This window comes from Tachysurus vachellii, chromosome 3, assembly GCF_030014155.1.
Source record: "Tachysurus vachellii isolate PV-2020 chromosome 3, HZAU_Pvac_v1, whole genome shotgun sequence".
Taxonomy (NCBI): domain Eukaryota; kingdom Metazoa; phylum Chordata; class Actinopteri; order Siluriformes; family Bagridae; genus Tachysurus; species Tachysurus vachellii.
The window spans coordinates 548,279-575,173 of record NC_083462.1 but is presented as its reverse complement, the minus strand read 5'-3'; the positions used below and the strand labels follow the sequence as shown (position 1 = coordinate 575,173).

Below are 26,895 nucleotides of genomic sequence, written 5' to 3'. Positions count from 1 at the left end.
GTTCTCCCCGTGCCTCGGGGGTTTCCTCCGGGTACTAGAGCCTCATCTAAATATAGTATATATATGGTTTTTTTTTGTCCAATGTAGCATGAGATATTGTTTCCTCATGAGGCAAGAATAATCATTTGATTATAAATGTGCGATACATAAAACCATATAAGCTTCTAAATCTCAGTAGAAACAGTGGTCACTAAACATAAGGTCTATCATTCTTTCACTATTTCTCACAAATATGTCAAAGGAATACAAATCTTACAACTTAGATAGATGTGGGCCTTTTTACACCCGGTCACTTCGTGTGTTGTCTCTGATCCGATATCTATCTGATTTGTTAAAACTGTTCCATTTACATTAGGCCACATAAATGCGTCTCGGCGAATCGGATATCGATCCGATCTTTCTGCTCCCGCCCAAAATGCTAATATATTTTACCTCATTTCTGGGCTAATTGAAACGGAACACACTTTGGTGTGTGTGGTTTTCAGAACGCAATCAAAAAGAAGACGAAAAAAACTTGTTACTGGCAATGTTTGATGTTATTTGTTTCTGGCGCGATGCACGATGCATGAGTTACCTGTGAGTGACGTACTTCTGTTTGGGAGGAGTTTAGCGCTGATGTATGTGGCTTGAACAACCACATTCATTTACACCTGTCCAGTTTCATCTGAAATGCGTCCCAGACCACCTCCTGAAGGGGTTTGTACCATCGGATTTATATCAGTCTCCAAAACGTTTCGGAGGGCATTTAGACCTGAACTCAAGAGAAACAGATGTCAAACACAAGGTAACATGTTTACTGATTTAAAATAAGAGTTTTTCGGTCTGATTGCTATTTTAAGTAGAAAAAACATTGTTATTTGCAACCCAAGTTTATCATCATTAAAAAGTTTACACTTTAACAGCATTTTGTTCCATCATACATCTGACCATTAGCATATCTGCTATGATTACATTTGTTGGTTAACTCTTTACATGATTCTGGAGCCATCAGATTAGAACAACTATGATATTATTTTATAATATAACTCTATTATGTGTAGTCACATATGAGTCAGTACTCAGTGATTCTTTTTATTTGTACAGATTTATCAAAAAGCTCTGACACACTCAGAATTGTGCTGTTGGGGAAGACTGGAGTTGGGAAGAGCGCAACAGGAAACACCATCCTGGGGAAAGACGTATTTAAAGAAGACCTGTCTGATGAATCAGTAACCAGTGTGTGTCAGAAAGAGACAGCAACAGTCGGTGGGAGACAGATTACTGTGATCGACACTCCAGGACTGTTCGACACTAATATTGATAATGAAGAGATCAGGAAAGAGATTGTTAAATGTATCTCAATGGTATCACCTGGTCCTCATGTGTTCCTGCTGACACTGAAAATAGGACAACGCTTTACACCAGAGGAGAGAGAGACAGTGAAAATCATTGAGAAGACTTTTGGTGAGAAATCTAACATGTACACGATCGTGCTCTTTACTGGAGGTGATTCGCTAAAACAAAAGACAATTGAACATTATGTGGAAAAGGCTGGGGTTCATTTAAGGACACTTCTGTCTGAATGTGGGGACAGATATCATGCTTTTGACAACAATGAAACAAACAGCAACGACCAGGTCCTGATTCTCCTGGATAAGATTGATGACATGGTGGCAGTGAATGGAGGAAGCTACTACACCAATGAGATGTTCCAGCAGGTCGAAATGCAGAAGCAAGCAGAACTACAAGGGAAAATATTGAAGGAAATGGAGGAGCAGATGAAGAGAGAGAGAGAAGAACTGGAAGATAAACACAAACAAGAGACAGAAAGACTGAACTGTATAATACAAGCAGAAAAACAACACCATCAAGGGACATTGGCAATGCTGAAGAAAAGGGAAAGTGATCTAGAAGACAGAAATGTGGAGCTGATTAAAACAAAAGAAGCTCTTTATCAAGAAAAACAGAGAATACAAGATAAAGAGGAGAACAATAAGATGAATATGGAATTGTGCAAGAAGAAAGAAACCGATCTTGAAGTCAAATTAAATACTAAAACTGAGGAGTTGCAGAAAATGAAAGAAAATCTTATCAAGAAAGACAGAAAACTACAGCAGTCTCAGACCAGCTTCATCGCCATATAGAAGAAAGTAAAATAAAGGATCAACGTGAACAAATGATAAAAGCAGAGGAGGAGAAACAGCGAAGAGCTTTAGAGGAAATAATTAATCCGCTCAATGTCAGACTGCATGAAGAAGAAAAGATGAGAAAGGAAGCACAAAATTCATATAACACAATTATGAAAGAAAGCACATATCTCATGTGGCAGAAAGACCAGACTGGTCAAGAAAGAATTGATGAAATTAAGGAAATGAAGGAGTGCTGCCCTGAAACAGTTCCAAAAAAGGTAAATCGATCACTTAACATTTCACAACATCCGTCAAAAATAGACACTCTATCTATCTATCTATCTATCTATCTATCTATCTATCTATCTATCTATCTATCTATCTATCGTTCTATCGTTCTATCGTCCTATCGTATCTATCGTCTTGCCAGAGTATTCTGACCCCTGGCCAGTTCTCCCATATTACTGAATTACAAATGGTACATTGATATTCCATGTGGTTTGATATTGTATTTAAAAACAGAAACTCAAAATCAATTCTTATAAAGTGACATTGGATTAAAATATTAATATTTTTAAGAAAAATTAAGTTTCTGATGGTTGTAATCATAAACACTAGTGTGAACATAGACAACAACATGCACAGGGAACTGTGTTTGTAGACACAAGCTATATAACTCCCCAGTTCATGGTCCCTCACAGACCTGGGAGATCTGCCAAAAGAGACATAGAGACAAGTTTTTAGATGGAAAGTTTATTCAGCATTATGAGCACATTTACAAAATTTACCATGCAAGTGATACAAAGTTGTCCAATTATGCCAGTATATGGAGTGGACTATAAAAGGGCATCTATGTCACATTACTCCAGCTTCTTTGTCTTCTGAAAACACTCTGTGTATGTGTGTAATGATTTTGTCCAATTTCTCTAAAAATAGGGAGAAAGAAGATGTATATTATAGAAGAATTGTATTAATCTGGTATATGAAAAATCAAGTATACCCAGCATTGATGTTTAAATGTATTAGCTGGTGTGGTGTGTGTGTGTGTGTGTGTGTGTGTGTGTGTGTGTGTGTGTGTGTGCACAGGAATGTGCCTGAGATGGTAAACATGTATGATATATTGTAGCTTAGTGTGACCAATGTGTGTGCATTGGAATTTGAGAGTCCGCATCGTTCATACACACAAGAAACCGGCATTAGGTTTAATGTGTAGAAACTATTGGGAGTGAAGACCTATAAAATGGAGGAAGACGGGTTAGAGAGGAAGTTATTGTATGATAATAAAAGCCTTATTCTTCTGGCAACAAAGCCCGAGACTCAGAGTGATTCCTTTAACAATATCAAAAAATAGGAATTATAATTACAAATCAGAAAGTGTGTGCATCTGTGCCCCTTTGTGTTTGGGAGAGTAACATGCACAAGTGTCTCTCAAGGGACTTATAACTCTCCTGCCTGTGCCTCGTGACTTGCGTCTACTTAGATCATGGGGCTCGCAGGTCAAGTTAGCAAGGTGGAACATGAGACATGTGAACCCTGTTCTCTTATCTGCTTTCCCAATTTGCATATCTCCACTTTAGATTCAGGAGCTCCTGCTGCGATTTCTCCTGAACTTAACAAGAATATAATATTGTCTCTGTCATGCACTGAGGAGCTTCATCTTGAAGATGAGAAGCAAATATTAGTTAAATTGCCAACGGCATTCAAAGAGCTTTTGGAGGTGGTTACAATTAGCCTGAGGAAAAGATTAGCATCGTCTGCTCCAAGCTTGACAATCTTATCTTAGGCCACACTTCACCCCCACATAGGAACCTCATGTTTTTTCCCCAAACCTCCCTGCTGAGCTGTCAAGGTCCTGGGGTAATCCATATTCAACCCGTTTGTTCTCCCTGGCCACCTCCAATTATCTGGCCATTGTGGGCTCATATGAATACGGGTATGTGGAGATGCCTGGGGAGCAATCTCTCTCCTGCATCGGCTGCATGTAGGAAGCCTGCATTGTAAAATGTTTCGTCTCCGTAAGCTATGTTCTCGTGGCTGCGGCTCTGGTCCCACATCTGACGAGGCAGTGCCCTGACTTAGATCATGTGTAAAGAATATGTAGTAATGAGGCAGAGAGATCCATTTGCAGAACAGCGAAGACTGTGGGCCCGTTAGTTCACCCATATGGCAGAGTAATGTCAGAGTGTAGAAATGGACTCAAACGCAGAGCGCTGATGACTAAACACAATGAGAGTCTTTAATGAAGGTAGATCCAAATGCAGAGGCAGGAATAAGGTGAGCGGACAGTCAAAAGCACTAAGCACAACAGGATCTTAAGGCAAGCAACCTAAATAAACAAATGACTCTGGGATAATAAAGCAATAGTCAAAACAGAAAAATAATCCAAGTGAAAAACAAAGTCAAATCCATAAACCAAAGCAGCAGACAACTGCTGAAAACACAGACCAAAAGAGAGAAGGCAAAAATCAGCTGCAGAGAAATAAAGTACATCAAAAAGCAAAACCGAGATCGAAACTTAAGGAATAAGGCATTTACAAGCACAGGGCTAATAGCAAAGACCATCTGGTGAAAAGTGCTCATCGTCTGACTGCTTAAATAGTAAGGGGGGGTATGAAATGTGTTCAACCCGGACGAGCCATGATCAAGATGGCTGCCGACCCGGAAGTGTCCATGTCACACACAAGAGTGCTGGTCGACTTGCTGACAAGTAATACCATACGGGGACATTTGTTATTTATTTCAATTCAATTCAATTCAGAACATAAACATAGAACAAAAGGTTATTATAAAGAATAATATAAAGATTAATATAATACAACATTCAAGATTAATATTAGATATATTTAAATGTGTTTGTATTTATCCCCAATGAACAAGTCTGAGGTGACTCAGGTGACTGTGGGGAGGAAAAACTCTCTTAGATGGTAAAGGAAGAAACCTTGAGAGGAACCAGACTCAAAGGGGAACCTCATCCTCATCTGGGTGACACTGGGGGTGTGATTATAAATATACAGTCTAATAAATGTTGTGTTGGTGTAAAAGATCACATGGAGTTCACATCTCCTCTTTAGTATCACAGAGTCTGACGAGGCTCATGCTTATAGATATATCCTGATGGTGTAGACTCATTTAGACCAATGTAATCGTTTGGTTTAATCCAAGTTTCAGTAAGGCTGAGTGCAGTAAGGTTATTGTCTGAGATGATTTCATTTACAATAAGTGCTTTTGGTGATCTAATGTTCAGAAGCCCAAACTTATTTATTTATCATCTTCTTCTCTTTTGACTACATACTTATTATCTTTATTTTATGGTGTAAGGCACTTTGTGTCAGTTGTGGCTGTTTATAAAGTACTTTATTTATAAGGTATTATTATTATTATTATTATTATTATTATTATTATTATTATTATTATTATTACTTTTTATTCATATTGTCTGTGCAGTGTGATGAAGGGCTTTTTCCACTCATCTCCCTCCTGTATCACACTGGTTGTATGCACTCCTCAGATATAGTTTAGTGATTATCTGAGCTTCCTGAAGCTGTTCCAGGGCTGGTGGTACTGGGGGGGGTGGGGTGGGGGGTGGTCTGGTTACACTTGGAGGAGGGGAAACTGGGTCCGGCCCTGTTATTCACTCGTGTAGTGGAGAGGGACTCGGACAGGCGTCTGGAGCAGATAGAGAGAGCGTGTGGCTGGATAGGGTGTGATGACAGGGTAGGTTGTAAATCAGTGCAAATATAAATAAGGGGAAAGTGCAGGGGGTTTAGCTCATGGATATATATATATATATATATATATTTGTGGCCAGAAAATAATGAGGGAAAATGATATGCTTGAGATGCTGTGGGGCCCAAGCTCCTGTTGTAAACTTTTTCCAGAGTTTTTTTTATGTCCTCACTTGGTCTAGAGCCTGCATAACTCCGTAGCTTGGGATTAATGCTCCAAGAGTTCTTGACCACCAGGTTTGGGCACATGTAAGGCCTGGAATACAGTCATCTTTCCAACTGACAGAAGGGGGTAATCCCCATAACTGTGGGTAGTTTCCATTAGCAATATCTGGGAGTTGACTTTGTTTGGCCCCTAAATACTCCCTAATGGCTGGAAGAGCATAGACTAAGGTACACCGTCCATTAAACTGGGCCGGCAACTCGCTATAAATTGATGTTCCACATAGCCAATATGTGCCTACTGGGGAGGGAATTTTGCACCACATATTAATAGACAGCAATTTAAACCATGATTTAGTTTGTAAAATACATGGTTCTATGTTGTTATTTTTTCGTCTTGTAGATGATAATACAGCCCTCACCTCATACATAAAGTCACAAGCAGCACGAGGAATTTCTCCCAAACTTGGTGAGTTTGAGGGATATGCTTCAACACACCAGTGAAATGAAAAGGGTAAAAGCAAATCAGTCATTATGGGTGATGTTGATGTCATATTGCATAGCTGCACAGCTGAAGGTACTGTGATATTGTGGCATGTGCTTCTGTTGAACCTACTACTGTCTGTGCGTAATAACGAGCAGGTGTCACAATCAGAAATGGGGTGTGCTACCCAGGGAATTCCTGCCCCTACAGATGGAGGATGAGGCATGCATACATCTTTCCCAGCAAACAAAGCATTTCTGGACATAGTCATCAACGCCGTAAATATGTTAGTTCTGGATTCCAAAGCTTCTGCAGTGTTTATCATAGTCACCAGGATGACAAAGCTGTACATGGTAGCTTGATATAAGATATCCAGTTTGTCGTTCAGGTGAATGAGGTCAGGAAGAATTGTGGTTGTCTGCCAGTCCTGAGGAATTGTTCTGCAGATGTCTCCAGAGGTCAGTGTGTTTGGTGCTTCTGTTGCCTTGGTTGTTGCCGGGATTTCCAGTTCTTGTATCTGTAACACACACAATAAGAAGGCGAGCGAGAGAGAAGCAGGAGAGCAATATTTCCATACTACAGTTTATATTCAGGATCTATGTGATCGTATAGTTTTTAGTTTCAAAATCTCTGTGATCGTATAGTTTTTTTTAGTTTACTTTCCCTAATCTGCAGTGTTATGACACCTAAGGACCAGTTAGGTAGGGATAAGCTAATAAAAGGGGAATTCTATAAGGAAGTCTTCACCCCCGGGTTGACCCCCGAGGCCTACTGCCTTCGGTTCCTCCCTGGGCTCCTTACTGGTCTGTGTGTCCTAGTCTATCCCTGCAGGTGATAGATCTACTTAACAGTGTGAGACATGAGTCCTGAGACTTTTTCCTTGAAATAGTAGCATTCTGGCAACTTCCTTTTCCTGTAAAATACATCCTGTTTGCTCTCTGTACTTGACCTGATGCTTGTGGTCTATATGGACAATGAAGATTCCACTCCATTTTAAGCATTCGGGCAACTTCTTTCAATGATTTCAACTACCGAGACATCAGTTTTTCCCTTACATAGGTTCACTGAGATTTAATCTACCTGTAAGTGTTAAAAAGGCCCTGGTGGGGCTGGGGTATGTGCTGCTGATGGGATGTTATTCTGTTGGCATACAACCGTGTTTGTCTGGCTCTGTGGCTATACCTCTAAAAGCCGGATTCCAGGATTCCACCAGTGATTTGACAAAGGTTGAATCATTGCTGCTGGACTAATGTTATGTAACTGCTAAGCCAAATATGGCAGGAGTGATTCTGGTGCCATATATTTTCCCCCTTTGGTCCAGCAGCCTGTAAAATCAACCATGGCTCCCTTATATAACCATTTCCATGCTTCATACATTGGAACATCTTTGTAGAGGTCTGTTAGGGAGTCTGGAGGCATAATGACACCGGTTGTTGTCATTCTAGTACCCACTTGCACTGTACTGTATGAACAGGCTTTTTTAGCAGCTACGTCTGCAAGAGCTTTACCCTGTGATTCTGCAGTGTTAGGTTTAGAATCTGGGAGATGACTAGAAGCTACTACATCAGATACAGAGGTCATTGCTTTTCCTGCTCTATTATTCCCTCCAATGACTTGAGCTGAACCATCAACAAACAATTCAAAATCAGCATTATTTAGCAGAGTCTCTGCAATAGCTTTTGAAGATGAGTGTGTAAGCATAACACAGTCATTAGTCATTTCTTCATCCTCTAAAGGAACATCAGTCATTGCAGACCTCACACAAGAGGATGGGTTAGTGACAGGGGCATGGTCCAAAACCAAGTTGAGGGCTGTGAGAGTAGTTAACCAATTTCCCCAACAGGAGGAGGTGATTTTAGCTTGATTCTTTGATGTGGATACTGAATTTGGGCACCTGACTTTTATTGTTTGGCCTAAAACTGCATTTGTACAGGCCTGAACAAACTGTCCTAGGGTTTCACTAGAAAGAGGATGAACTACCTCTGGGTTATAAGCAGGCTGGGTGGGTGAGGAGTTATGTTGTAAATTTCTTCTGCTATCTTGCTGCTTTTTCCTACAGTCTTTTACCCAGTGCCCTGATTTTCCACAATAGTTACATGTTCCCTCTCTCTTAGGGAATCCGGGTTCTTGCCTAGTCTCTGCATAGGAATTATTTAGCGATGCTGCGGCTGTTCTGACTTTTATCTTAACATCAGAATCCCTTTCCCAGATGGCTAACCTGTCCAAGTTGCTTTTCAGTGTTTGAATAGACCAAGTAAGGTCTAAGAAAGGCAAAGCATTCCTGTACTCTGATGAAAGGCCATCAAACCATGCCCTGACTAATGGTCCCTTATCATCTAATACATCATCTGGACTGTTAGCTATTCCACTGTATGCAACAGCTGATTGATAAAATCTTTCAGTGTATTCACTTACAGTTTCTTCCTTTTTTTGCACACAACTAGTGACTCTGGCCCAGTCAATCTTTGGCCCAATAATATCCTTCAGTATCCTAAGGACTCCTTCTCGAAACTCATCTTTGCTATCATGTTTGAACTCCGAACTATTCACAGCACTTTCAAAGCAATTAAATTCTGACTCTGTTAACACCTGAGACATAAGTTGAGTGACCTCCGCTAGAGACATGTCATAGAGACGCAATTTTTTTGATAATGCTCTCCTAAATTCAGAAAAGATAGCACGTGCTGATGGCAAACTTTGAGAAAGTCTCTCTATTGCTTCAGGCCCTAAAGCTTTAATGACAGTTTGCACTTGTAATGTTGGAGATGGGCCAGTAGTATTTTCTACCTCCTCTATTCTACTCTGAACCCTTTTTCGTGCTCCACACACAAGGGCATTGACCGGCTGATCAGTAAGGTAACTAAAGGACACATTGTCTCCCTCTTGGTTAAACAAAGACTCCAAGTCAGGATATACATTTTCTGATGCCGTTGTCTTTTTCACATAATTTTTTTCTGAAGCCTTGCTGTGCCCTAACTTCTTAGTGATGGAAGATACTCGAGCATGTAATTCTTTGTTTTGCTCTTCTAGCTCTGCAATACGTTGGGCATGCTCATGTGCCGAGGAAACACAAAATTCCATGTGGCAACAGATAATTCCTTTGACGTTTTTCTTTCTGATACAAGCACCTAGCACCTTTTTGCACTCTTCAATAGACCACACTTTGTCTGGATGAATGCCATATTTCTTTACCAAATTTTGTTTGACTGAATCTGTCACTATAGCATTCATTTGCTCTGCCAACATTGATTTGAACTCTCCACTAGTCCACAAAGGGGTAGCTAATCCACCTTTTTCAGTAGTGGGGATCAGTCTTGCATTCTTTTTAAACATTTTGATTGCTATGGGATTTCTCTTTTTAGACAATCTACTGTTAGTTTCTCTAAAGTAGGGAATAACCCATAACTGTTTCTAATTTCTAGAGGATAACACACAATTCTTCCCTGATATACAGGGGATAAACCAAAACTCTTCCCCGATAAACAGAGGGTGACTCAAATTTCTTCCCTGATGAACAGAGGATACACCAAAATTCTTCCCTGATCAACAGAGGATAACTCAAATTTCTTCCCTGGTAAACAGAGGATAAACCATTCTTCCCTGATCAACAGAGGATAAACCACAAAATCTTCCCTGGTAAACAGAGGATAAACCAAAATTCTTCCCTGATCAACAGAGGATAAACCAAAATTCTTCCCTGATCAACAGAGGATAAACCAAAATTCTTCCCTGCCTGAACAGAGGATAACCCAATATTCGTCCCTGCCTAAACAGAGGATAGCCTAAAATTCGTCCCTGCCTACACAGAGGATAAACCAAACTTGTAGTTAACCAAACCCTGCAGCTGTTTGTTAACTCTTCCCTGACAAAGCAGAGGATAACCACATGTATACTGGTCTGTAGGTTCTTTGGATAGAGTGACACTCACCAAATCAAAGTTGAGTTGGAAAAAATCTGAAGATTCTGGAGCTTGAAGTTTTGAAGAAGTTTAGTGAGATGAGAAGCTCTATCCGGGTCACGGCACCATCTGTTGTAAACTTTTTCCAGAGAAGACCAGGAGACTTGGATATCCTTGTGCAGTAGTCTTTATTGTAGATACACGATGAAACGAGTCTGCAAGTCAGAGCGTACTGGCACGGGCGCTGCAGTCATCAAGTCTGACTTAAAGTTGTAATACATCGTAAATATACACATTTTAGGGGGCAGTCCCATCAGATAGAGACAAATCACTCAGGTGACAATCAAAGCATGAAAGGATGTAACAGCCCCCACACCAGATCCTGGAATTTCACCCTTAATCCCATTAACATAACAGTCTTTCTCAGATCTTCAATCAAATGGCCACCTTAAACAATGGGACAAATGGTGCAAAGAGACAGATGATACCCTGAGTTACCTTGCCCCTTTCCTTTGATATTTATGAGATACAGGAACCACAAGGCTAATGTGAAGTTTGAATTTAACTATCATTGTAACTTGATTGGGCTTCTATATTATCCACAGTAATATGCTGGAACTAAAATGAAATAAACCAATGACTTAAAAATTATTTTCCCACACTCCCCAAATTGTGGGACTGTAGATTTACCGGGCAGGCAGGAAAGAATCAGTCGAGGAAGAGCACAGAAGTGTGAACTCCATGCTCTACGGTAAATTACCGTGCGCTCCGATACAGATTATATATATATAAAACCTCTCAGCGTGCTACTCGATCTGATACTTATTACCACTCTAACTCTGACACATGTGTCGCGAGTTGCTCTAATTGCAGCTACATGACATAGAGAGGCATGCTGGTGGCCTATAAAGAGGCATGCTGGTGGCCTATAAAGAGGTGTGCTGGTGGCCTATAAAGAGGTGTGCTGGTGGCCTATAAAGAGGCATGCTGGTGGCCTATAAAGAGGCGTGCTGGTGGCCTATAAAGAGGCATGCTGGTGGCCTATAAAGAGGCATGCTGGTGGCCACGTGTTTGCCTGAAAGACACCCACCCAGGAGGAATATTATATTAATACTATTAGACAGGTGATCTCTGTTCTATTATCCTCTTTACTGACTCACAAATCCCCACTATAGCTTTGGGAGATCATGCTGCAATTAGTCATGACCTGAACAAGGACATAATGTTGTTACCATCAAGAGCTTGATGTGGGAGATGAGGAGCAAATCAGTCAAAAATTACTGCCAATTACTGTTTGGTTCAGGATATTCTTCTCTTTATATCAACAGTATAGAATCTGTTAGTTATTCATGTGTCATTTTTTCCAGAGGGAAGAAGCATGCAGTTGGTAGTGAAATAGTACAATAAGTTTTAATGTAATTTTCTGTTTTCCACAGGAAGAAGAAATTAAAGCACTTATGAGCAGACTTAACCTTATGGATTGGCAACAGAAATGTTTGAAAAGTACCGACTACCTTGAAATTACTAAATCCTCACTAAACTACAACAATCCTGAGATTAATGTGGCCCAATTCTTCCTAAAGCGGCTACTAACAATGAATTACAATGCGAGATACTGCATTAGAAAGGAAACCAAAAAAACTCGCAGGAAATACTGAAAAGACAGAAATTGAGCTCCACCCCATGGATGTCCAGATGGCGGTGTTCTACAGCTCTGATCATTTCCTAAAGCAGCTCATAGCAACTAAACTAGCTCAGTGTCAGTATGCTCTGCCTCTGCTGGTGCCCAATCCCCTCACCAGAGAGATCGAGTTTCCTCTCTGGACCTTTCGCAAAGTCAAGAAGAGCTGGAGGACTAAAACTTCCATTACTGAGGACAAAATGATTGTTGAGACAGAAACTCCAATGGTGGCATTCTTTAGGTTTGGTTCTGTATCTTCATCTAAGTCTCAGCTGATTAACAGCTTGATCAATGAAAAGCATCACACATTCTTCCACAGAAACTGTCCAGGCAGCAGCAGAAACCAGTTACTGATGGATGGACTGGTGGAGATTGCTTGGTACTGCCCTTCTGGGAAGGAAACTGATCATTTCCCTGACTGTGTGACGTTCTGTAATCTTCATGGTGAAGCTGGAGCTCATGTGACACAGCATGATATTTTAACAACGATGTCCTCTCTGAATGTTGTCTTTATACCTGATTTTGGTCAGAAAAATCACTACAAGGGATTAGTGAAACGGCTCTTTAGCTCCCCAAAGCCTCTGATTTGTGTTCTGACAGATGATGATTCTGCTGTAACAGAGCTGGTAAAGGGGAAGTTCAGTGTTGGAGTAAAGGACAGAAATCAGCATGATGTGTGTGAAGAACTGAAAGGAACTATCAGACACTGTCTATCAGAAACGTCAAGCACCTTTAAACTAGAAGATCTGGCCAAGGATACACAGGTCAGAGTTGATGAAGATCATGGACTCTGTAATAAAGGAAAGGAAGCTGCCTTGAAGATAATGTCTCTGCTGAAGAATAATGACCAGTCCTTACACAAAGAAACAAGTCTACCATGTCAGGGGAAACTGTGGCATGACTGGTGTAAGAGCAACAAAGAACTACACCGACCTCATGGACACAACATAGACAAGTACACAAGTGAAAAAAACAAGGAAATGGATAAAATCCGGGAACAGCAGCAAAAACATGGTCTTAGCAAATTCATGAACTGCTTTATCCAAGGACTGAATTCTGAGGATGCTGATGAGAAACTGTACTTCCTGAAATGGGTTGAAGTCCTTCTGAACAATTTCACTGTAAAACGTCTCTCCACCTTACATCAGGAGTATGATGAAACCTGGTCAAAAATGTCGGAAGTAAAGAAATCTCATGATATAGCAGATCAACAGGAAACTAAAAAAAAGCTTGAGGAACTGTCAGAGCAGCTGAAGTCTGCTTCTTTTGGTTTAGAACATATACTCAGGGAGATGGGACAGATATATGAGTCATATCAGTCTGTAAAAATAAAAAAACAGAAATGAAGCACAAAGCAAGCGTTCCTCTATTTCCTGCTCTTGCAGCTGAACTCATGCTTTCAGGATATCCACTGGAGCTGATGGATGGAGATGCTTCTCATGTTCCTCTGATCTGGGTTTCAGCAGTTCTAGATGAACTTGTGAAGGTTCTGGGGGATCAGAGAGTGTTTGTGCTGTCAGTTTTGGGGATTCAGAGCTCTGGGAAATCCACCATGTAGAATGCCATGTTTGGACTCCAGTTTGCTGTCAGTGCTGGAAGGTGCACCAGAGGAGCCTTCATGCAGCTGGTCAGAGTGTCAGAGGAGATGAAGGAAGAGCTGAAGTTTGACTACATTCTAGTTGTAGATACTGAAGGACTTCGAGCACTTGAGCTCGCAGGAACATCCACTCGACATCATGACAATGAAATCGCAACATTCGTTGTTGGTCTTGGAAACCTGACCTTGATCAACATCTTTGGTGAGAACCCTGCTGAGATGCAGGACATCCTTCAGATTGTTGTTCAGGCCTTCCTGAGGATGAAGAAGGTCCAACTCAATCCCAGCTGTTTGTTTGTCCACCAGAATGTTCCAGATGTTACAGCCGGACAGAAAAACATGGAGGGACAGAGAAGATTACAAGATAATCTGGATAGAATGACCAAGCTGGCTGGTGAGGAGGAATCTTATGAAGCAGAACATTTTAGTGACGTCATAGCATTTGACAAAAAAAGATGTGAGATACTTTGCACAGCTGTGGCAGGGAAGCCCACCCATGGCTCCTCAAAACCCATTATACACTGAACATGTGGAAGAGCTGAAGAAGACAATACTGTCCAGAGCCACAGAAAGTCCTACTGTAACACTGACACAGTTTAAATCACGGATTAAAGATCTCTGGCATGCACTTCTATGTGAAAACTTTGTGTTCAGTTTCAGAAACACACTGGAGATCGCGGAATACAGAAAACTGGAGGAGAAATATGGGACATGGACCTGGGATCTCAGGAAATCTATACTAGATATACAAGACAAACTACACACCAGCATCAACAACAAACAACAGAGCAAAGTTAAGAGAAAGGAAATTATAGATGAAATGAGAGAAACATTTAATAATGTGACAGAATCAGTGCAATGTTACTTTGAGGAAAATGAAGACAGGAGAGACCTTATTCAGCAATGGAGAGGAAAGTTTATGATAAAGATTCAAAATCTACATGATGATCTTGTGACACAAACAGTGAGAGAGCTGCATGAGATCATTTACCAAAAGCAAACCTGCAAAAACCTGGAAGATCAGAAATCTCAGTATGAGGCAGAACTTTTTAAAAAGAGCAAAGAGCTGGCTTTGGATCTGAAAAGGGATGAAAAGCAGCTGGATGAAAAGCAGTTAAAAGAACATTTTGATGTATTGTGGAAAAACTGGGTCTCTGAACTGACTGCAAACCTGACTAGAACACAAGTGAACATAGCAGAGGACATAACACAAATATTGTGGGAACACTATGAAAGAAGACTTCTGTCTGAGAGGAAATCTGAAAAGTATGAGAACATAAGCACGCGAGGTGATTATAAGAAATATATAACACATAAAAAAAGTGGAAAGCTGTTACAGATTGGTTTTCACAGTTACCACCTGAGAGCCAAGACTCTATAAGGCAACTGATCCTTAAAGTCATTGAGCAAACTAAAGACCTGATTAAATCAAAACCAGTTGCAAAGACAGGCTACAAACCAGCCTACATTCAAGAGATTGTTCGACTGGTAAAAGAAGCTGTGGCTGAATATCAGTCTCCAGATTATGAGTTGAACAAAAAGTTCTCACTGGATCTCTCTGAATGTGTGTGACATTGCGAAAGCAGAGTTTGAAAAGCAACAGAAGAAATTTGAAGAGAGTTTTAATCCATTAATCTATCTTGAGAAAATGAAGCCAGAATACTACAGAGTTTTTCAGAAATCCTGTGAAGGCGCCACATCTACAGCAGTATTTGGAGGATTAATCTGCAGACAGCTTGGAGACTCTATCCTACAGAGTGTGTACAACAGTGCTGAAAATTATCTGGCTGATGAAATGAAGGCAAACTGTCCAGAATTTAATGGAAGCAGGACAAACCTGGAGAAACACATTCTCAGATCACTTGCTGAAGAGCAGAACTTTAAAAGATTTATGAGCTACATCTTGACACCTAAGGAACATGTTGAGAGCTTTATTAAAGATGTTGTAAAAGTTTTCATGACTAAAGAAAACCCCAGAGTTCTTGCTCACATTAAAGGAATTCTTCAACACAAACAGAAGTGTGTAATCACTGCAGCAGAAACTGCAACTCAAGAAGTGACAAAAATCAAAGGAGATGCAAATATCTGGCTGGAAAAATTCTCCAGTGGTCTGAAAGGTGATGTTGAATACAATACGGAGCATCTGAGTGGAAGTAACTGTAAAGACATCAGTGATTTTCAGCTGCTTACAGATGTAGTGAGAAAAGAAATTCCCCTCATTACTGAAGAGCTGAACAGGAAGTTTAACAGCATGTCTGATCTTAAAATGGAGAAGTTCAGGAAGAGTCCAGATGAGATTCTGACTGAACACCTCTGTAGATGCTGCTGGGCTCAGTGTCCATTCTGTAAAGCCATCTGTACCAACACAATAGAGGGACATGATGGAGATCACAGCGTCCCCTTCCACAGGGTAGATGGTAGCAAAGGGTGGCATTACAGAGGAACAACAAATCTCTCCACTGATTTCTGCACGACAAATGTACAAAGTAATAAAGGTTTCTACCCAAGTCATAATAATGAAGTGTGTATTCCTTACAAATCATACAGAGACGCAGGAGGAGACTATGCGACCTGGAGCATAACCCCAGACACGTCTGAGCTGCCATACTGGAGGTGGTTTGTGTGTACATTCCAGAAGGATTTGGAAAACCATTATAAAAAAACATTCCAGGGAAGTGGAGAAATCCCTGAAGCATGGAAAGAGTGCACAAAGGAAGATGTTCTTGAGAGTTTGGATAAATACATGTAATTAAACCTTTCATTTCAAAAAGGAATTCATTTCAAAATGGCCGAACAAATTGGCCGCTACTGACTGAGTGCTCAAAAAGGTTTCAGCCTGCTGCATTAAAATCTTGACTTCTTGAGTAGCTGCTATAAAATTCATCTGACCTAAAGTTAAACCTAAAAGTTTGTTCTATCAACAATTGAAAGAATTTCTATCACAATGGAGAATATGGATCAATGTGAGTTTTCCCTCCAAACAATCTTGGGTGCCATACAACAAAGCAAAATGGAAACGACTGCCCATATTGACAATATGATTCTACCTGTGCAGACAACTTTAAACAATATACAAGGGTCACTATCTACACTAGGTGACCAAATCACAGAGTTAGAGCATCGTGTAAGTGCCAATGAATGTAACATGGAAGATCTGACTAAACGAGTTGCTGCGCTTGAAAAGGAGAACACATACCTGAGGGAAAAAGCTGATGATAATGAAAAAAATGAGGGAAAAAGCTGATCACTAATGTTTCTGAGCACAGTGAAGGCACCGACACTGTAAGCTTCATAATCCAGCTTCTTCGCCACCTTTTCAGCAGTGACAGCTTCCTCACATCGCCAGTGATTGAAAAGGCTCATCGTTCTCCTACATACAGCTCCATAAGTAATGCAAGATCCCCACGGCCTATCCTTGTAAAGTTTCTACACTTTCAGGATAAAGTAAAAATCTTGCGTTTGGCCAGAGAGAAAAAAGAGCTCAGCTTTCAAGGCAGACGCATATACCTCAATCCCGACTTCAGCGTTGATCTGCTTAAAAGACGCTGCCAATACGATGACATCAAGAAAAAGCTGCGTGAAGCAGGGCAAAGTTACTCATTACTATGCCCTGCTATTCTGAGAGTCATTATCGATTGCAAACTCAAGCTTTTTCGCACCCCCGGGGAAGCATATGAGTTTTTTCGGGATCTCGTCTCTCCTCCATGATGTAACTTATAACCCTGGTCATCGTTCTAATGGCTGAATAACGTTTGACATTACGAAAGATACACCATATGCGGTAAATACTTTAAACTTTTTATTTAAGTACTGTACATGATTGGTCATGTCACTGCAAGCACTTTTTTAAGTTTTTTTTTCTTTGACTGTAATCTAATGATTCTCCAAGCATGTTCTATGTTTGCCGTATTCTGCGGCGTTCTGTCGCACATTACTATGCCAGTGTCGTAAGACCTCAGTGAGTGTAATTCACTGAAATACCTAGTGGGCAAATTGTGATTCTGATGTGCTTGCTATTTTGAGTTTATTTTCTCTGGTGATTTAATACACATTTCTATGTGTCTATTTGATTTTCCTTATTATATTATTAGCCCTACAGTTAATTAAAGTAGTAGAGAAGCAGCAGGCTGTACCTGTTATCTGCAATTACAGTGAGCCTCCTTTTTTTCACTTTCATGTATGTCATGTCCTGTTTGTCTGTGTGTTTGTCTGTTGTGTGTTTGTCAATGTATGTCTTTTGCTTTATGTCCTCTTTCTCTCCTATGCTCCATTTCACACTTACTGTATTAAATTTGAGGAATAGAATCATTTAAGGGTCTAAAAATAATCCACCTTAACATAAGAAGTCTAGTACCAAAAATTGATTTTCTGAGAGTTTGGGTTTCCTATCAGAAGCCTCATATCATTACTCTTTCTGAAACATGGTTACACACTAAAGTATCAGATGTTGAAATAAAGATGGATGGTTATGCTCTTTTTAGAGCTGACAGGGGCCCCAGGGGAGGTGGGTTAGTAACATATGTCTCTACAAATTTAACAGGTGAACTTCTCATTCCAACTGTTGAGCCGGTTAATTTTGAATCATTCATTCATTCATTCATTCATTTTCTACCGCTTATCCGAACAACCTCAGGTCACGGGGAGCCTGTGCCTATCTCAGGCGTCATTGGGCATCAAGGCAGGATACACCCTGGACGGAGTGCCAACCCATCGCAGGGCACACACACACACACGCACACTCTCATTCACTCACGCAATCACACACTAGGGACAATTTTCCAGAGATGCCAATCAACCTACCATGCATGTCTTTGGACCGGGGGAGGAAACCGGAGTACCCGGAGGAAACCCCCGAGGCACGGGGAGAACATGCAAACTCCACACACACAAGGTGGAGGCGGGAATCGAACCCCGACCCTGGAGGTGTGAGGCGAACGTGCTAACCACTAAGCCACCGTGCCCCCCTAATTTTGAATCACTTATTGTAAAAATAATTTTCCATGAAAACAAACATATAATTATTACTAATATCTATAAACCACCATCTGCTTCATCTGATTCAATTAAGTCAATTATTAATACAATTAATTCTCTCAGAAAAAATAGTGAAATGGTGGTTCTTGGTGATTTTAACTGCAATTGGCTTCACAGTTCCTCCTAGAGTGTCAGAAATATGATTGCAGGTGCCAATTTTACTCAGTTAATAAAAGAACCAACCAGAATTGGTTGCCGTTCCTCATCTTTGCTGGACTGGATACTAGTTACACATCCAGATAGAATAAGTACATTGGGCATATTGTCTGACAGCTTTAGTGACCACTCAGTTGTTTTCTGTGTGTGGAAAATTAAAATACCCAAACTACCACCCAAATATATTAAAGTCAGACAATATAAAAATATAAATACTGAACAATTTATAAATGACCTGGCTAATATTAATTGGACTAGATTTTACTTTTACTTCTGTTGAGGATGCATGGGATTTCTTCTATTCTGAAGTTAACAATGTAATTAATCAACATGCTCCATTTAAAACGATTCGTGTGAAAGGTCAACATCTCCCATGGATTAGACCTGATTTAATAAGCCTTTTTAAAAAACATTATAAAGCGTGGGAAAAATGTAAACAATCTAGAGGCCCTACTGATCGGGAAGTATATCGACAACTTAGGAACCACTGCAAAACACAAACTCGGAATGCAAGATCTACTGTAACTACTATAAGGATGCCTTTAGTTACCAAAATTGGAATAATCCTAAACAGTTCTGGAAACATCTAGATCACCTCCTTAATAAATCAAATAATGACTCTATTAATAGCGTTATTGTTAATGATAATGTTATTTCTGATCCTCTTATGATCGCTCAAGCATTCAATGCATATTTTTCTCAAATTAGTAGTTCACTATACTCTGATTATTTAGTTTCTTCTAGTTCATCAAATCAAACTGATGGATCCTTTTCATTTTCTAGATAGATCCTTTTCATTTGACTTGGTAGATCACTACTTGCTCTTGGACAAGCTTAACCCAAGCTCTTTGGTCTATCAGCTCACTCAATCTCACGTTTACAGTACATACAAAACTCAGCTGCCAGAATGTTAATCTCCAATAAAAAATCTGCCCACATCACCCCTACATTATTTGATCTTCACTGGCTGCCAGTCTCATCACACATAAAATATAAAATCATACTGCTCACTTATAAGGCACTAAATGCCCCCCCTTCACGATCACTCCGGTCTTCAAATTCTGAACTTCTTTGTATTCCTAGATACGCTTTATCCTCTGCGGGTGGCAGATCCTTTTCTGTCACTGCTCCAACACTATTGAACTCCCTACCCATTGCACTCAGAACCATCACCACTTTGTCTGAATTTAAATCAAGGCTTAAGACCTTTTCAACCTTCACTATCAGTAAATGTATGTATTAGGAGTCCTTAATTTTTCTGTAATGTGGTGTATGTATCGTGTACTATGTAGAGTCCTATCTCTTGTACTGTATGTTTTTGTGTATAGTCCTGTCTTCTGTTATTATCTCATGCAGCTGCATGTGATCCTTCGTCCTGGACAAATGTCCGACGAATATGTATATGTATGTATATGTATGATCCTTCGTCCTGGGCAAATGTCCGACGAATATGTATATGCATGTTACACTATATTTCATCTGTCTTGAAATACTGTACCTTGTAAAGCGTCCTTGAGCTTGGGAAAGGCACTATATAAATTAAACATATTATTATTATTATTATAATTATTATTATTATTAGTAGTAGTAGTAGTAGTAGTAGTAGTAGTATTAAATCCATATGTTTTAATAGAAATGCTCTCTTATGTTTCTCTCCATAACAGACGTCAGTTTGTTCAATTCAAAGATGCACAGTCTGATGAATGTATTATGGAAAAAAGGTGTGCCACAGGGTTCTATCCTTGGCCCCCTTCTTTTTTCTATTTTTGTTTTGTTCCTAATCTCCCGCAAGTGTGCAATAATTGTCAAGTACATCTATATGCAGATGATACTGTTGTCTATTTTTCAAGCTCCAACTCATTTCTTCTGCATCTCAAGGGGCTTTCCATGAATAAATTCTAAGAGACCTGAACTGATTCTGTGTCACCTAGAAAGAACAAAACTCAGTAATGAACGAGCTGCTGAAGATACAGTGAGAATTTAACTTTCTCTGGTGTGCCACATTACACTGTAATGATCAGATCCTTTTTCTATTTTTGTTTTGTTCCTAATCTCCCGCAAGTGTGCAATAATTGTCAAGTACATCTATATGCAGATGATACTGTTCTCTATTTTTCAAGCTCCAACTCATTTCTTCTTCAGAACAAATTACAGACAGATCATAAATCAGTTCAAAATTGGCTTAAAAGTAACCTCTTAAAACTCAATATGAAAAAATCATTAAGTATGCTCTTTGGTAAGTATTCTCTTAAATCTGCTGAACTTAACCTGTATTTTGATAATGGTACTCCAGTGACAAAAGAGACCTCTGCTAAATATCTGGGAATTTGGCTTGATCCAGAATTAAATTTCAAACCACACATTGATTATTGTATTGAATGTACTGTATCTGTTGTATGTTTTTGGTCCCCCTTGAAAACGAGATGCTGCATCTCAAGGGGCTTTCCATGAATAAATTCTAAGAAACCTGAACTGATTCTGTGTCACCTAGAAAGAACAAAACTCAGTAATGAACCAGCTGTTGAAGATACAGTGAGAATTTAACCAACTTTCTCTGGTATGCCACATTACACTGTAATGATCAGATCTGTTACTAAGCAGCTCATTAACAATGACTTATATAACAGTTTTATTAGTTCACGTTTATTCTTACATGTAAGTAATCAAAGATTTATTTTACTTGACAGTTATGAGGTGAAAGTTATGTTATTAATGTTTTAGACTAATGATTTTTTACAATTATAATTAGTAGCATCAACTGATTCTGTTTCAGTAGAAACAGCTTTTAATTAGAAATGTTATTACATATATACTTTGATTAGTTTTGCTTTTAATCTAATTCAGAAATGTTTACTATATAACAACTGAAATGTAAACATAATACTCTTCAATTAAATATCTAAATATTAAAATCAAGCAGATTTTGATTAAAGCTATGTGATTAACCCTTAAAATGTTTTGGTTTTTTTTTTTGTGTCCAGATTAAACATCACAAATGTTCTCACTGTTGTCATATCTACTAACAACTATCTACTGTGTACAGTGTAGAAGTAATGTAAATGCAGAGGTTTTTTCAGGTGTGTGTTACAGATGTGGGTTACAGGAGTGTTACAGGTGTGTGCGTGTTACAGGTGTGTGTGTTACGTGTGTGTGTTACAGGTGTGTGTTACAGGTGTGTGTTATGTGTGTTGTAGGTGTTACTAGTTTAGAAAACACAGTTCATCACAACATTACAAAAAGAGAGAAGATTTTTAATTACATTATCCCTAAAATAATTGTTTAATGTTGTCATTAAACATCAGATCAGACTATTACGTCCTCCATATTTATACACTGTACTGTCACCAGCTCACACACATCACTGTAATACACTGTACTGTCACCAGCTCACACATCACTGTAATACACTGTACTGTCACCAGCTCACACACATCACTGTAATACACTGTACTGTCACCAGCTCACACATCACTGTAATACACTGTACTGTCACCAGCTCACACACATCACTGTAATACACTGTACTGTCACAAGCTCACACATCACTGTAATACACTGTACTGTCACCAGCTCACACATCACTGTAATACACTGTACTGTCAGCAGCTCACACACATCACTGTAATACACTGTACTGTCACCAGCTCACACACATCACTGTAATACACTGTACTGTTACCAGCTCACACACATCACTGTAATACACTGTACTGTCACCAGCTCACACACATCACTGTAATACACTGTACTGTCACCAGCTCACACGGTAATCTAACGTTATGCAGTTAATACAAATACAACATATTAACAACTTTATTAACAACCAGCCCCGGTCTCCCCTACTCACCTCTATATTTCCTTCTTTGCTTGAAGTCTTCAACTATAAAAAAAACCTGCAAATGAATGTTCTGTGATACTGTTGTGTTCTGCTTTAAGCAGTCCTTCTAAAAAATGTGTTGGTTACATTTCTGTTCCGCGTTGCCACTGTCTAATAACGGATGTAAAAAACAACGATCGCAAAAAAACAGTTTTATGAAAATTATTTTACACTCCACATTTAGGGGGGCCACAAGCTTGTTGTCACAGGGGCACTTCATCACCGACCTGCCCCGGTCAGATAATTACACGGTCATTCTCACCATCACCGACCGATTCTTGAAAGCCTGCCGCCTGGTCCCGCTGCCCAAGCTTCCTACAGCATTTGAGACAGCAGAGACGCTGTGCAATTCTGTCTTCCATTACTACGGACTGCCTGAAGACATTTTTTCAGACCAAGGTCCCCAGTTCACTTCTCGAGTCTGGTCCGCCTTCTTCAAACGACTGAACGTCAACGTCAGCTTCATCTCGGGGTATCACCCACAGGCAAATGGACAAACGGAGCAGTTAAACCAGGAGATCATCCGCTTCCTCTGCTTGTACTGCCAAAACAATCACATGGAGTGGAGCAAATATCTGATGTGGGCGGAGTATGCACAAAACTCCCTTATCAAAACTGACTCCCTTTCAGTGCGTCCTGGGCTTCCAGCCTTCCCTCTTCCCATGGTCCGGCACGCTCACCAACCTAACGGCCGTCGACGACTGGTTCCGCCGGAGCGAGGAAACATGGAGCGTGGCGCATCGCCAATTACAGTGGGCATAGAGACAGAAGGGCCAGGCCGACAGACACCGCAGGGCACACCCGGAATATCAACCCGGTCAGTGGGTCTGGCTCTCGACCCGCGACATCCACCTCCGCCTACCCTGTCGCAAACTGAGCCCCAGGTACGTGGGGCCGTTTTGGATCATCAGGCAGATCAACCCGGACTCTTACCGCCTCGCGCTGCCCCCAAAATACCACATCTCGCCGACCTTTCATGTCTCGCTGCTTAAACCTGCTTTTGGGCCTAGAGAAAACCCAGAACGTCCCACTAACCTGCACGGTCACGGTCAGCGCACCACCCACGCCCACCAAACACCAACACCGAGAAGCGGCTCCAGAATACTAGCTCTCCTAGACTACACCTCCCAGAATCCACCACTGACTCTGATTGCTCCACCACCTGTTCCTCATCAGCCGCTTCCTATAAAGACTGAACGTGAACTTGAAGTGCGAAGTCTTGATCTGTTCCGGCAATCATTCTGAGCAATTCCCGTGTTTTCCTAGTTTGGTTTTGATTCTGTTTCTGTATTCTGGTTTCTCTGTTTGTTTGCTGCCTGCCCTGACCTTCTGCCTGTCTTACCGTTTCCGATTTTTGTCTGCTCTCTGATATTGTGTTTACTTGCCCTGACCTTGCCTGTATGACTACTAGTTTGTCTTTATTAAAAGCTGCAAATGGATCATCCGCCTTACGAGTCTTCGTTACAGAGATTGATCACAAAAAGGGAGAATGTTATGATGTGAAGTAGAGGGAATCTCTACAGGACTAAGGGTTAATAATCTTCTCACATGACAGAATACTCCTAGATTTTATTTAGAAAAATAAAATACATGACAGCAATAAATCTGTCTTCATGAATTATATAAATATGGAGGACGTAATAGTCTGATCTGATGTTTAATGACAACATTAAACAATTATTTTAGGGATAATGTAATTAAAAATCTTCTCTCTTTTTGTAATGTTGTGATGAACTGTGTTTTCTAAACTAGTAACACCTACAACACACATAACACACACCTGTAACACACACACGTAACACACACACCTGTAACACGCACACACCTGTAACACTCCTGTAACCCACATCTGTAACACACACCTGAAAAAACCTCTGCATTTACATTACTTCTACACTGTACACAGTAGATAGTTGTTAGTAGATATGACAACAGTGAGAACATTTGTGATGTTTAATCTGGACACAAAAAAAAAAACCAAAACATTTTAAGGGTTAATCACATAGCTTTAATCAAAATCTGCTTGATTTTAATATTTAGATATTTAATTGAAGAGTATTATGTTTACATTTCAGTTGTTATATAGTAAACATTTCTGAATTAGATTAAAAGCAAAACTAATCAAAGTATATATGTAATAACATTTCTAATTAAAAGCTGTTTCTACTGAAACAGAATCAGTTGATGCTACTAATTATAATTGTAAAAAATCATTAGTCTAAAACATTAATAACATAACTTTCACCTCATAACTGTCAAGTAAAATAAATCTTTGATTACTTACATGTAAGAATAAACGTGAACTAATAAAACTGTTATATAAGTCATTGTTAATGAGCTGCTTAGTAACAGATCTGATCATTACAGTGTAATGTGGCATACCAGAGAAAGTTGGTTAAATTCTCACTGTATCTTCAACAGCTGGTTCATTACTGAGTTTTGTTCTTTCTAGGTGACACAGAATCAGTTCAGGTTTCTTAGAATTTATTCATGGAAAGCCCCTTGAGATGCAGCATCTCGTTTTCAAGGGGGACCAAAAACATACAACAGATACAGTACATTCAATACAATAATCAATGTGTGGTTTGAAATTTAATTCTGGATCAAGCCAAATTCCCAGATATTTAGCAGAGGTCTCTTTTGTCACTGGAGTACCATTATCAAAATACAGGTTAAGTTCAGCAGATTTAAGAGAATACTTACCAAAGAGCATACTTAATGATTTTTTCATATTGAGTTTTAAGAGGTTACTTTTAAGCCAATTTTGAACTGATTTATGATCTGTCTGTAATTTGTTCTGAAGAAGAAATGAGTTGGAGCTTGAAAAATAGAGAACAGTATCATCTGCATATAGATGTACTTGACAATTATTGCACACTTGCGGGAGATTAGGAACAAAACAAAAATAGAAAAAGGATCTGATCATTACAGTGTAATGTGGCACACCAGAGAAAGTTAAATTCTCACTGTATCTTCAGCAGCTCGTTCATTACTGAGTTTTGTTCTTTCTAGGTGACACAGAATCAGTTCAGGTCTCTTAGAATTTATTCATGGAAAGCCCCTTGAGATGCAGAAGAAATGAGTTGGAGCTTGAAAAATAGACAACAGTATCATCTGCATATAGATGTACTTGACAATTATTGCACACTTGCGGGAGATTAGGAACAAAACAAAAATAGAAAAAAGAAGGGGGCCAAGGATAGAACCCTGTGGCACACCTTTTTTCCATAATACATTCATCAGACTGTGCATCTTTGAATTGAACAAACTGACGTCTGTTATGGAGAGAAACATAAGAGAGCATTTCTATTAAAACATATGGATTTAATACTACTACTACTACTACTAATAATAATAATAATAATTATAATAATAATAATAATATGTTTAATTTATATAGTGCCTTTCCCAAGCTCAAGGACGCTTTACAAGGTACAGTATTTCAAGACAGATGAAATATAGTGTAACATGCATATACATATTCGTCGGACATTTGCCCAGGACGAAGGATCATACATATACATACATATACATATTCGTCGGACATTTGTCCAGGACGAAGGATCACATGCAGCTGCATGAGATAATAACAGAAGACAGGACTATACACAAAAACATACAGTACAAGAGATAGGACTCTACATAGTACACGATACATACACCACATTACAGAAAAATTAAGGACTCCTAATACATACATTTACTGATAGTGAAGGTTGAAAAGGTCTTAAGCCTTGATTTAAATTCAGACAAAGTGGTGATGGTTCTGAGTGCAATGGGTAGGGAGTTCAATAGTGTTGGAGCAGTGACAGAAAAGGATCTGCCACCCGCAGAGGATAAAGCGTATCTAGGAATACAAAGAAGTTCAGAATTTGAAGACCGGAGTGATCGTGAAGGGGGGGCATTTAGTGCCTTATAAGTGAGCAGTATGATTTTATATTTTATGTGTGATGAGACTGGCAGCCAGTGAAGATCAAATAATGTAGGGGTGATGTGGGCAGATTTTTTATTGGAGATTAACATTCTGGCAGCTGAGTTTTGTATGTACTGTAAACGTGAGATTGAGTGAGCTGATAGACCAAAGAGCTTGGGTTAAGCTTGTCCAAGAGCAAGTAGTGATCTACCAAGTCAAATGAAAAGGATCTATCTAGAAAATGAAAAGGATCCATCAGT

General features: G+C 39.7%; 1 protein-coding gene and 1 pseudogene across 1 annotated transcript in view; one reads left to right on the top strand and one right to left on the bottom strand.

Moving 5' to 3' along the window:
- LOC132842094 (interferon-induced very large GTPase 1-like) overlaps positions 1 to 16,404 on the top strand; it is a 49,413-nt pseudogene extending 33,009 nt beyond the window's left edge.
- Positions 1 to 26,895, bottom strand: part of LOC132842105 (GTPase IMAP family member 8) — a 611,624-nt gene that overhangs the window by 48,695 nt on the left and 536,034 nt on the right. The window lies entirely within an intron of this gene.